The following is a 14,845-nucleotide window of genomic DNA, read 5'->3' on the forward strand; positions in this document are numbered from 1 at the left end:
GAGTGTGAATGATTGATTATTTCTCTAGTTTTCTATCTGAAGAAGAAACTTAGAAAGTTACAGAAGCTCTGATAGATCCGGATTGATTGGGTGATTGCAAAACAAGATGAACTCAATTAGTCAGCAAACAGATTATAGGGAAGCTGGTATCCAAACTAAATGACAATATTGTAATTGGTGCAAGGATAACCAGAAGTCAAACTGGATGACAATGGCATTGTTACGAGGGACAAGGCCAAACTGGATGCTAGGTTATTATCAGGAAGCAGTATCTAACAAATAGCAGCAGTGATGAGACTTGAGGACATTATGACATATCAAGCACCTGGTGCACATTCTACCCGGAATTGGACTCTAGTAGATGTGTACAAGTGCACTCTTGGTTGGTGAGTCAAAGGAAGAAGTCAATGCACCACAGTTCATGGACTTTGCAGTTGCAGATCTATTCGACTATATATATCTCTTCTTCACAAGCTCACTTCAGGTTGGTATGACCTAGTATACTACTCAAGCAATCGTCAAGGACATGGTATGACACTCTAACTGAAGTTACAATTTAATATGAACTAGTAGAGTCGTCATATTAATAACTCTCTTATCACTAGGCACAAACATATTATTTTATATGTGTAGTGATATAATGATAATGTTATATGTTGGTCTACTAACAAAGACTTGTGCAAGATTATTTGCTAAGTAATTGCAGAGTAGGTATGGAGGAACATGTTGGAAAGTTGCAATTCTTTTTGGGATTACTTTAAACAGGCCATTAGAATAATTCTTTTAGGAGCTCGAGCAAGCCAAAAGAACAATTCTTTTAGGAGCACAAGTAAACCAAAAGAATGATGGCAATATAAGTAAGTTAAGGATATTTTGAAGATGCAAATTTTGGAAGATTCTGAACATGCCAAGACTACTTACCAACGGAAACCACTAAAGCTTGATCAGTGCAACTCAGGTATAATGACAAGCTATAGAGGTATGACGAGCTCACTCTTTTACTCAAATGCTAATAGACAACATGTAATGTTCTCAAGATGCCAATGTGCAAGGTTCCAAGTGGATCCTAGATAATCCAATCTTATAGCTATTAACAAGATTATTAGATATCTTAAGGGACTACCAACTCTTGGAGTAAAGTACCCTAAAGATATTATGCTTAACAGGTTTGGCTACATAGATACAGATTATGCAGGTTATAAGAAAGACAGGAGAAACATCTTTGAAGCTGTCAACTTAAGTGACAGGAGAAGCATCTCAGGAAGCTGTCAACTTCGTGGACGAAGATTAATTTCTTATTATGATAACAAACAACCTCAAATCCAACAACTCTGTGAACACTCTATGACAAGGCACCTTTACACCAGGTATCATTTAATTCGAGAGCATGCCTTTTAGTTAAAGAGTTACTGACAGAAACATTTATTAAATCACTTGATAAAGTTAATTTTTCAAGACTGGTTTGTAAGTGTGGGATATCATTCATTGCATATTAGTTGGAAATCCCATCTATAAGGAATTCTTCATATAAGTTCACAAGTATTAAATCTTCACTATTTAAAGGACTTGTGAATTTATCAGTAATCCAGTACCTCGTACTTAGTGCTACTATCTTGATTATCATGAGTACAATGTCATATACATTTGTGGTAGTTAAGTATTATAGCATTAAGTTTGAATATTATTTTAATTGATTTAAATTATGACTGTAGACAATTCCATTCCATATCAGTCTCATAATTTTAATTATATTAAAATAATATGCAGCATAGTTATTTGTATCTTGTACGAATAATTGTGATACTTTTAGTATTGGTGATATTATTTAGAATTTTTGTTCTAAGTAATCAATGCTTATTTCTAAAATCACTAATATTAAAAGTTGAAGTATTTTCTAAGTCATGTGTATAAAAGTCTCAATATTTTATATGCTTATAAAGTATTTCTAAAATTTATAATTATCTAGAGAGTGATTGCCATGTATATAAGTCATATATCCTATTGGTGATTATTCAAGGATAATTATGAAAACATTTAAGTACTAATATCTAACTCATAGATATTTAGTATTTATTTATTTAATATTTATTTTGGGTAGTTTGGATAATGGAAATTGAAGCAATTCAATGATTTTATTTGCTCCATAATTCAAACTAACTTAAAATAAATAAGCAGCATGATTGATTATAACTAAATTTGTCAACAATTGATATCTAGTATATTGATTGTAACTTATGTGTTATAAGTTAATTATGATATTTTGGTTTAGTGAATTTAGCAATTGATAGGAAATAAATAAATCATGATTACGTGGTTAATGTTGCATTAATTATATATGAATTGGGCTGCAAGGCCCAATAAGAAGATGTATGATATTCAGACCAAAAAGGTTAACACGTTGATCAGGCCTGATGGACCAGATCAGGCCTGATGGAACAAAGAAGACCCAAAACCCTGATTATTAATTAATTTCGTAATGAATTAATGAGGGAGAAAAACAGCTATTAAGATAAGTCCTAGTGGGGATATAAATCCTTATAGATTGGCCTCCAAGGAACCTCATAGGATAAGGAACCAGCTTCCTACTTCCTAGGACTCCAAAGTCCATTCTAATTCAGAGACTTGACCACTAAGTCTCCTATACCAAGTCCAATTCAAGGACTTCCAACATCTATATAAGGGGCCTCACCCCACAGATAAGAACTACATTTTTTAACTTGATCCTTGGCAATCAGCAAGGTACGTAGGCATCTTGTTAAGGCAGATTGAGTCACGGAACACAAGAGCAGTCAAATCGAGCCTCGAAGCTCACGTTCCTTAGTAATAAATACAACAATCATATATCTTAGTTTTTAATCCATAACATTTGGCGCCGTCTGTGGGAAAGCACAACAACAACCATGGCGAGAACATGGAGAACAATTAGAGCTCTGGAGGAAGGAACGCCATCGGGGACAACCCAGGTGATTTCGTCAACCGTTGAGATACCTCCTCACTCAACTTATGCACCTATCCATGGGGAAGCCCAGATAGGGCAACTCAACCTCAGCCACAAGGGATGATTCCTCGGGCTATTCAAGGTACGAATCCCTAAGTTCAACAACTACATGCACCTGTGAACTCTCGACCCATTGGGTACGAGTATTCAACTGATGCATTATCAAAGTTTGCTTCATCCGAGATAGAAGAAAGTTCAGGAAGTGTGTACTTCCGCATTTTGAAGACACGGCGCATAGATGTTAAGCCTGTAGCTCATGTAGGCCTACGGACGTCATGGATAGATCCCATTAAGGCCCACATTTAAACCGGTTGGTTGCCAAACGATGCTACTGAAGCACGGAAGTTAGCTGTTCGGGCACTAAGGTACTCTTTGATAGATGGGATTATGTACAAAAGATCTTTCGTGGTTCCTTACTTAAGGTGTCTCAGGCCCGATGAGGCACGCTTGGCTCTTGAAGAAGTACATGAAGGTATTTGTGGGCAACACTTGGGGGGCAGGGCCTTGGCTCATAAGATAACCCTTTTAGGCTTCTATTGGCCGGAAATGATGGCTGATGCCAAAGAATATGTGAAGAAGTGTGATCGCTGTCAGAAGCATGCACCTGTTGTTAGACAACCCCCCGAGATGCTGACCTCTATCAACTCCCCCATTCCCTTTGCTATGTGGGGAATGGATATTTTGGGGCCTTTCCCCATGGCCACGGCACAAAGGAAGTTTCTGATTGTAGCCATTGATTATTTCACTAGGTGGATTGAAGCCAAACCCTTGGCCAAAATCACAACTAAGTAGGTTGCACAATTCCTGTGGGAAAATATTATGTGCAGGTATGGAATTCCCCGTAACCTGGTTACCGACAATGGAACACAATTCAACAACGAGGAATTCAAGAAGTACTGTGAAGAAAATGAAATTGAGTTACGGTTCACCTCTGTGGCTCACCCGCAAGCCAATGGGCAAGCAGAGGTAGTAAATTGAATAATCCTGGATGGACTAAAGAAGAGGATCGAGAAATCGAGGAATAACTGGGTGGATAAGATACTTCCAATATTATGGGCTTATAGGACTACCTGTAGAGTCACGACTGGAGCAACTCCCTTCATGTTAGCATATGGGGCAGAAGCAGTTGTTCCCGTGGAGATATCACATTCCTCTCCCAGGATTCAAGCTTTCAATGCTGAGAAAAATGAGGAAGGATAAAGGTTAGCTCTAGACTTAATTGATGAAGTGCGAGATAAGGCACATGCGAAGATAGTAGAATATCAGAAAAAGGCTTCATTCTACTACAACATAAGGGTTAAAGAAAGGTTTTTCAAATAAGGTGACCTAGTCTAGAGGAAGATAGAAGCTTCTGGTGTAGGACAGAAAGGGAAGCTTGGCCCGAATTGGGAAGGGCCATACAAAGTTAAGAGTGTTCAAGGTAGAGGAACCTACAAGCTGGAGACTATGGATGGTTTTGAAGTCCCGAGAACTTGGCATGCACAAAACCTGAAGGTTTACTATGTGTAGGGCAACTGAATCCGATTCTCACTTGTCAAGATGACAAGTAGGTTGAAAAGCACCTTGAAGCTTTGCTTGCTTAGGATTTATATGTTCTAGTTTTATTTTGAGGTTTATTAAAGACTCATGTAAGGGATGAATCCCAAACAATTTATGAAAATTCATAAAGTTTTCGAAATATGTTTGAATGCAAGGTAAGTAAAACCAAATACGTGAAATGCAAGCATAAAATCTGATAAATAAAGTAGATCAAATAAATATTACAAGAGTTTGATAAATTCTCGAAAATAAGATGAAGTAAATAAGCCACGCAGGGCTGGAAAAGATTTAAGGAGCTGAGGTGCCCTCGGCATCCATATCGTCGTCCCTTCCACTCTCGCTAGATGTCTCCGTCTCTGAGGAGGAGGAAGAGCTGTCGTCCTCAGCAGGCCTGGAAGAAGACTCGGGAGGAGGAAGAAGCGGGTCCTGAGGGACGTGATCCAAGACAACTACTCGAGTGCGAAACCTCTGTAGCAAAGCCTCGTCATCAGGGCAGACATAGTCCGCCGGGTTAATATCAGGACAAGCCTCGTTCACGGTCCCAAGGGCCGTGTCCCAACCAGTCCTAAAAAACCCGGGGAAGACTGAGTCATCCCTTATCCTCATGGAATGGGCAAACTCCTCCGAGTCCAGGTAGTTATCTATAGATTTATCCTTCTCTGCCCGAAGCACCACCAGCTCGGCGTTAGATTCTCCGAGTTCTTCCTCCTTACGCTTGAACTTCTTCTCTAGAGCAGCATACTTCTTCTACTGCCTCATGAGGGCATTGTCGGCCTTGTTAGAAGCCCGCTTCCATGACTCGGCTTGCCTCACGGCGCCTTGAAAATAGGCGTTGGACTGAAATAAAACAATTAACAAAGTGTAAGGCAGGAAAATGCTACAAGTAAGAAAGATAAGTTCAAAAAAAAAAGAAGGGAGGCATACCGAAGCCAGAGACTGAGCTCCCATATGCTTTATCTTCTCAAGATTAGGGTTGGCCACTATATCAGTAAAATCCTTGGGAGTCACGCCATGGTAGGACCAATCCCAAGCATGCTTCGTGGATCCAACCACGGTATCTCCTCGGCGGAATCCCCAGAGATGCTGGAAGGCGCCTGTAGCAGCGGCAGCAGGAGCAGCAGTAGTAATAGGAGCACTGTGGCCCTCAGCTCCCTCAGTGGAAGCCTCCCCCATGGGCTCCTTGTGTTTCCTCAAGAAGATAGGCTCCGTGGCCTTTCCTCGAGTGTCCAGGCCTGCGAGGCGAGCTTTCTTCATTCTAGCAGTTTCCTCAACAAGGGGCACATTCTCCTCGTTGATCTCCTTGGCAGCTGCAAGACAAGATAAAAAAACAAAATAAGTGGTGTCAATAATGCATGAAATGAAATAAAATTGAGAAGGGAAGAAAAATACCCTGTTGAGAAACAGAGGATAGTCCCACATGAATGAGGGAGAATTCCTCTAAGAGAGTCCAGCTGGTAGTAGTGTCGTCATCCCGAGTTAGCTCATTATAAATATTAGTTTCCTCGGGAGTTTAGTGAATGGATTTGAGGCTACCATCACTAACCTTCCCGAAGGAAGATCTGAATAGTGTGCCCCAGTCGCCATTCTACCAACGTAACCCGACGAAACTATTCCTCTAATTTTGGTTATTATCAGGAATGGAGGCGCCATTAAAGATATGCTTACATTTGGGTCTTTGTTTGGCATAGACCCAACCACAATTACCAGAAGCGCTATTGTAACATTGAAAAACCTTCCTAAAAATAGCTACAGAAAGGGGAAAACCTTCCCTAAGGCAGCAAACCATAAAACATAAAATGTTCGTCCAAGCATTTGGAGGAAGCTGACATGGGTTGATTTGTAAATTGGCTAAATGATGAGGAATAAAGGGATGAAAAGGGAACCTAAGCCCAACATCGAGGGCATCTGTGTAAATAAAAAGAGTGTCGGGTTTCCAATGGCAAGTACGGTCACCACCAGAAACTGGAACTAATCTAAGAGGAGGAAGGACGTTATAACGTGCATTTAGTTTATTGAAATAAATGTTGTGCCAAATGTTACAATGAATAAAAGAATTGAGATGTGTAGTAGAGGGATATTCATCCCCCTAGTGTTAATCATATCGATTAAAGACATGTATGAAGAACGGATCTCGATATCCTTACCTCGTTTTGAAGCCGAGGCTATCTTGGCCGCCCTCTCGGAATTCTTGTCAGCCATTAGTAAAGCTGGGAAAAACCTGGAAACCTTGAAAGGAGGGGAGGCTGTAAAACTAAGGAAGGAGTAGAGAGTTGTGAGGATAGAAGAGAAATGTGGAGTAGAGAGTGGTGAGTGTTAATGAAAACACACCCCTCCCACCTTTATATAGGAGGAGAAAAGGGAAAATGGGCCTAGAAAAGCCCATTTGGGCCCAAGTTCAGGAACATTCTGGAATGCTCTACAGAATGTTGGAAGAATTTTGGAAATTTTCTAGAAAAATCCAGAAAGTTTTGGAAAAATTCCATAAAAACCTCAAAATTCCAGAAGATTCTGGAAATTTGGCTTAGAAAATGGAAGCTCAGCCCAATAATTATTGGGCATTAGGTACAAAAAGCCCAGCTCAGAAAAGCCAAGTCTTCAGGCCCAGGATTAATAAAAGCATTGGGCCCAAAGTTCAGCCCAACAAAAACAGCCCAGCAAAGGGGCCAATTAGTTGGAAAAAAAACCCAAGGCCCAGTACCAAGGCCCAAAAACAAAAAGCCCTGTTTGAGGCCCAAATGATTTTTAAGAAAAAAAGGGTGGAAAAGGAGCCCAGTTAAAAACAATGGGCCAATTACAAAACCTAGATGGACCTAGAAAAATGGGCCCAAAATTTTGCTACTGAAGCCCAGAAACAAGAAGGCTGCTAAAAACAGGCCCAAAAAAGGGGTTGGCCCAAAAGAATCCAGCCCAGATTTAAGGGCCCAAATCCAAATTACAAAAATATATGCAAAAATTTAATCTATTCAAGACCCATTCGACCAGGAAATATAATGAAATCCTGATCGAAGCTCCTGAGGTCGAAATCCTGTCGATCAGGGCTGAAAAATGGCCTTAATTCGACCAAAATTGAGATCCATTTGACCAGGAAACACAAAGGAATTCTAATCGAAATAGTTGAGGTCGAAATCCTGTCGACCTGGGCAACCAAGAGAAGGCTAATTCGGTCAAAAACAGAGAATCCTGACCGAAAGGGAAGAAAAATCCTGGTCGAAGATTTCTACTCGAAAAAAATATATAAGAGAAAATCCTGTCCGAAATTCGACCATGATTCCTGATCGAAAGTGCCCTCCTCGAAATACCGTTGACCAGGGCTGAATGAAGGATAATTCGACCAGGATCCTGGTCGAATGGGATTCCTGGTCGAAATATGTATTAAAAAAAGAGGAAAAAGGGGGAAGAAAAAGAAGAAAAATTCCTGGAAAATTACAGAAAAATAAGGAAATTCCTTAAAATATTTTCTGTAAAACGTTAATATTTTCAGAAAGTAAGAAATAAATCCAGAAAATTAAGGAAAAATCCCAGAATTAAGGGAAAAATTCCTGGAAATTAAGGAAAAGTCCCAGAATTAAAGGAAAAATTCCTGGAAATTAAGGAAAAATCCCATAATTAAGGGAAAAATTCATGGAATTTAAGGAAAAATTCCAGAATTAAGGGAAAAATTCCTGAAAATTAAGGAAAATCTCAGAATTAAGGGAAAAATTTCTGAAAATTAAGATAATTCCTGAATAAAAGGAATAAAAGAAAATCGTTGTAAATGTGTAGGTCGCTCCACACCTTACGCAAAAACGATACCCTGTAAGAGAACAAATGAACTTAACTTCTACGAAACCTAGTCAATGTTTCCCAAAAGTAGGGGGGCAAATGATAGAGAATAAATAAATCATGATTACGTAGTTAATGTTGCATTAATTACATATGAATTGGGCTGCAAGGCCCAATAAGAAGATGTATGATATTCAGACCAAAAAGGTTAACACGTTGATTAGGCCTGATGGACCAGATCAGGCCTGATGGAACAAAGAAGACCCAAAATCCTGATTCTTAATTAATTTCATAATTAATTAATGAGGGAGAAAAATAGCTATTAAGATAAGTCCTAGTGGGGATATAAATCCTTGTAGATTGGCCTCCAAGGAACCTCATAGGATAAGGAACCAGCTTCCTACTTCCTAGAACTCCAAAGTCCATTCTAATTCAGAGACTTGACCACTAAGTCTCCTATACCAAGTCCAATTCAAGGACTTTCAACATCTATATAAGGGGCCTCACCCCACAGATAAGAACTACATTTTTTGACTTGAACCTTGGCAATCAGCAAGGTACGTAGGCATCTTGTTAAGGCAGATTGAGTCACGGAACACAAGAGCAGTCAAATCGAGCCTCGAAGCTCACGTTCCTTAGTAATAAATACAACAATCATATATCTTAGTTTTTAATCCATAACATCAATGCTTATATCTCAAGAATTCACTGGAATCAGAATATGAATGTAGCATGTTTAGTTGTGTGTAACTTTTGACTTATATCAGATAATGATATTTAGTTAAGAGTTTAACTATGAACTAATTGTGAAGTATTAGTATTTGTGACATTACTTAGAACTCCTCTAAGTAATCAATGCTTATCTTCAGTCATTTATTCTAATATAAAAAGTGTAAAAATATCTCTTGAAGTACAACTATGGTCAATGAAGATTTTTCTTTATTAGAAGTAACTATATGTTGTCCACCTAGAGTAATTTTTATACTTATTTGCAAATTCCTAAACACTTTGATAATAGATGCAATACTCAATGGATCAAAGTATATGAAACTTAGAATATTTTTTTAAGATTGCAAACAAGTCAATGTTGGTTAATGTTGCTTTATTTATCGAACCAATATTGTTTGAGATATTACAGTTGTTAGGAGTTAACAATTGTATGATATATGAAACTGAATGCTGATGTCTTTTTGATAGATAATTGGTATTTAATTCATTGATATCTTATTTTAATATTTAAAATAGGATGCAACATAATTATTGGTATCTAAAGTACTTGACAAGTATCAGATAATGATATATTGTTAATATTTTGTTGCAGATAATTGTGAGATTTTAAGTTCTAGTGGATTTATATGAGTTGCTACATCTAAATGATTCATTACAATTTGAAATTAGCAGCATAGTCAGTCTTATTAAGATTATTTATCAATAAACAATTTTGTTGATTATAATCTTATGAAGATAGATTATGGAGCTTTTAACGTGAATGAGAATTACTTAGACTTTACCCTAAGTGATCAATGTTTTTACAAAAACTCATTCATATTGAAAGACAAAATCTTTCTTTCTCTTCTTAATACTGCTAGGTCATCAGTATGTGTCTTATCAAATCATTTATCTTTTTAGGCATAAAAACAGAGTTGTGCACTCGAATAGTTTTAGGAGAAAATCAAACTTCTTTCTACATTGGTGATTTCTTATTTCATTAAAATCTTTTTGAAATCACTATTGTACATCATTTCTCTCAAAAGATTAAATGCATAATTTTTATTCATTATAGATCTTAAGTGCATTTTATCTCTATATTGCCATATGCTCTGTGATGCAGGTTCAGCCTCCAATGGCATTCTTTCATTGATAGTCATGAGGTTGAAAACCCACAACTTATATCCCAGACTATAAAGACAAACACAGAAACAGAACCAACCAACACTCTCTTACCACTAAAATGAAGTATGAATGAGCGTGAGGGAGAAAGTGCCTTAGTGCACCACATAAGGAAGGTTTTGAAGTCAATCCAGCAGCTCTGTCTCCTACAAAGTTGAAATATATTTAAACAGAGACAACTGCTAGCCCCCATACATCTTCTCAAAAAGATGTAATGGCTGAAAAGGCACTAAAATAGTTACTAGATTCATCCTCTCAATAGGGTGCGTCTATTGAAATTCGCTTCTCGGCCAGGGTATCCGATGTAGTGTCACCACCTCAAACATAAACAATTCTTGATGCACAAGGAAAGGTTACACACACAAAGGATGAGTTGATGGAAACAACAGTTTCGACCATTTTAAGGTCAGATTCGATTGTTCAAGGTTCTTTAATGGACCAATTGCCTTTACAGGTGTTAGGAGAGGATACTGATCCAATAGCCATATGTCAGTGGTCAGTGTCTACCTCCCCAGGACTAATAAACCTGGATGCATCTGCGGATAGTGGATCTGACATAGGTGCAGATCGGCAACTTGTTGACAATGATTCAGATATTACCTGCTGAGTCACAAGGAAATGTCTTCACAGACATTAGAAGGGAAATTTGATCTTTATGCTAAATTATTTGGATCATTGTTTACCTTCCCAGAGTTCAAATCTGGAACCCTAAAAGGGACACTAGCAACTTGTAGATTATGTCTCAGATTCATCTGACGAGTCTAACAAGGATGGGGATTTCCGAACTCTCATTGCACCATCTGTGACCTCCTTATGGATGGCTAAGGTGATTTTCCTTGCAGGTACAGCTGGATTTTGCAGCTATGAGAGGAGTGATACACTTGTGAGAATGAGTGTAAACATGAGTGGAGAGAAGAGTGAAACACTTGTGAGGTACACAAAACAGAATCACACACTCACAGTGAGGAAGAAAGACAGAAACACCATATCCCATTCCCTATCCCTAAACATGGTTCTTGACACTTCGGGTCTCGATTCTGTTTATGATTGGAACTTAACTCTTAGGAACCTAAAATTTACAGATTGGATTAGAATACTTCGGGACCTTTGGGAGCTAACAATTGGTAACAATTGGTGATCTCACATTTGGGAGGTATAAGGAGTTGGGAAGATTGGTTAACAAGATGATTAACAATGAAATCATACTTGCAGCATTTAACGGGACATGGTTGATCAGACTCTGACTTGTTATTTCTTTTCCAACCAAGTGAAATATGAGAACTCCTTCAGACAACAGTATACATTCCTTCTCTAAGGGGGAGATAAAAGCTTATATAATAGTTTGGAGGATTCCTCAACTAAGGGGGAGAAATAGCAGGGAGAGGAAAAAGAAGGTAAAGCACATGTACATCACACAACATCAGAAGAAGTGGTTTGGTTCATCACTATTCTTCATAAGGGGAGAAGCTATTTTCCAAAAGGGGAGTACCATTAGTTCTTATTTTCGGATCCTATTATACGGGAGAGGTGGTAGATGAAGGTGATCTCCTTTAAGCAGTTGATTCTCATAGGGGGAGAAGCAAGAGAGATATGCGCTTTTCAACAGGTAATGTGGTTGTACAAAAAAAGCTGCTGATGATTACTTCAATACTGAGAAGTATTATCTGGCTGAGATTTGAAGAACCAAGGAAATGAAGATGAAACTACTTGAAGATCAGTTCAGTGCTAAAGGAACAAGCATATTTTATTTCAATTACTCAAGAAATCTGGAAATGCAGTACTTGATCCAGGAAACCAGTAGCATTATTTACAAGTCCTGGTACATTACTTTTTCTAGTTGTTAGTTGAGTTATCGTCTCTATTTAATTTGTTTGTTAAGTTTAACAATCAAATATGGGGAGATTTTTGGTGAGACTGCGTAGCTTTATGAACAGTTACGTGATAACTCAACACAATAACAACACTAGAACAGGAAAGGTTAATAATACTACATCTACACAAGAAATCAGGAAGATTGAAGACAAGAAATATACAAAGAATCAGAAGATTAGAAGAAAGGCTGGAAGTCTGTCTACAGGTCACTAAAAGAATTTCATTAATATGATCATGCCTCAGTGAAGAACAAAGGTTAAAGACTTTCAGGGTTTCAGAAATGTTGAAGATTCATTATACAAGTGCTACCAAAAGATTTCAGTGTATTGGCAATATTTGAAGATAGACAGTGTTCAAAGCATAGGAATCTGAAGAATTGAAGACAGGGTATAGACAGAGGTTAATGAAGACGTTGTCTAAAGTACCTGAAAGGATTCCAGTGAAAGTACAGTTGTTTATTGACAGTTAGTGTTCGAAGCAATAAAGTTGAGGCAAGCTTAACAATGTAATCAAGGCTATAATACGAAGACCTGAATCGGGGTTAGTCGTCTGTGAACCAGACCAGTTGCACCAGGCGTCAACAGCTCGTGAAAGGAATCTGGGTATTATTTATAGAAGGATTGTTAAGTTGAGGAACGTACTTAGACTGAACGTTTATATGTTAATGTACGAGAAGAGGTGCGCGGGGTATACAACTCAACAGCTCATGGGATTGGCGAAGCATAAATTTTAATTGGTAAATTAAATAAATTTATTTAAAGGACTTTAATATAATTTATTTAATAAACTTAAATTGATTTATCTTATAAAATTTAAATAAGTTTATTTTATAAATCTAAATTAGTTTATTTATATAAGTTATATTTAAAGTTAATTTTATAAATAAATTTAATTACAATTTAAACTTAAAAAGACAAAGAACCAATAATATTCTAAGTAAAGACACTAAGGAACCCCTGTCGCCATAGGAGAAGTAACCACAGAGGATTTGCTCTAAGGCACCTCTGTCGCCACAGAAGCCCCTGTCGCCACAGCAGGTGTTAGAACAAATTGCTTAAGGCAATACAGGGAGAGTATGTCGCCACAGAGGCTATACAGGAGAAGTTGTCGCCATAGAACTTGTCGCCACACAAACTTGTCGCCACATGAGTTATTTGTTTTGCTTTATAAATCTCAAGTATAGCACCTGCGAGTACATGTCCCCACAGAGAAGTTGTCGCCACAAGAGTACTCTCATCCTCAGCCACACAATTTTATTGTGTATAAAGACTACACTTTGCAGCAGATCTAAATAGTTATGTTTATCTTCTTCTCCAACAAAAAGAGAGCTGATAAAAACAAAAAGCGGAGATTTACAGAGGAGTTCAAGGTACTTGAATATCCGTTTAACTTCTCACCGGAGTAACATTATAATGCCCGATTTAACTCTTGTATATTCTTAGGGGCATTATAATCGTTACCCGGTAATTAAATTCTAGTACAAACAAAAGCTAGATTATTGTATAGGATTTGATTTGTAAATCTTTGTAGTAGCTAGGAACTTTATTGTTCTTAGATTGTAGCCGGTTAATTTATTTACCGGAGTGTAGCAACACCCTCGAGGATTTATATATGAATATATATTTCCCCGAATATCTTGTGTTCCTTGTTTTTATCGTTCCAAACACTATTCCTCTCAAGAACACGAAACCACTAACCGAGCACTAAATATTTTATCCGCTAAAGATTTGAAAGAATTTTTAATTTAGTGATTATCATATTCAACCCCCCTTCTACGATAATTCGGGACCTAACAATATCTTCTTCTGTATTAGTCTCGATCTTCTTTCTTGTAAATCAGCTTCCTTCCTTAACTATTAGTCCTCCAGTACTTAAGTTCTAATATCCATCTTCTGATATTATCTTCTGATAATCTAAGTCCTGATATCCTTAAGTCCTGACTTCCAGTAAGTCCTGATTCTAGTAAAAACTGATATTTCCTGTTTGTTAAGATCTAAAAACTAAACATGAAACATATTAGACATGACATCTCAAATATATCCAATAAACTCTTATTTTTTTCAGAAACAAATGAGGATAAAAGTGAATTGCTTTTAATAGATAGCATAATTTAGAAAGATCTCCGCTGCAAGAGGATGAAGATGTTAGAATAATAAGACAAGGGAATTATTTCAAAGGTATTTAAACTTGTATTTCAGTTATTGTAAATTTTAGAAGGTTAGATTCTTCTTTTATACCATAACCTGTAAACAATCCGGAATTCAGGGATCATTGTATATTATTTTATATTATGTAAAGATTATTTAGTGACACCAAATCTTTACCCCGGATTTGGGTTGTTACAGTCATTGTACTCAGTTCCTGACTATGTCGAGCTTTCATTTGTAAATTGTTCTCCAAATGAATAATGATGCTTAGTTGAATGATCTACTCCAGGTGAGCTATCATTTGTTGAATTCGCGTGACTTGAAGAATTACCATTTAACTCAGTATTTCCCGACTCATCCTGGTTTATTGATATATCATCATGAACTGTTTCACCAGAACTGTAATTAGTTGAATGTTGATGTTTATCCCCCTCAATAGTTGCATTTTCAACAAAAATTCCATGTCAGGATCACTATCAGGATTTAACTTTGCATCAGTATTTTCTTGATCACTCTGAATCAATTCCTGATTTTGATTGTTCATTTACAAAAATCAATTCTTCATGTGACTCTTCTTCAAATTCTGAAGTCTTTTTGTCATCAAATGACACATGAATTGATTCAACAATTGTTCTTG

The sequence above is a fragment of the Apium graveolens genome, chromosome 1, assembly GCF_009905375.1.
Source record: "Apium graveolens cultivar Ventura chromosome 1, ASM990537v1, whole genome shotgun sequence".
Taxonomy (NCBI): domain Eukaryota; kingdom Viridiplantae; phylum Streptophyta; class Magnoliopsida; order Apiales; family Apiaceae; genus Apium; species Apium graveolens.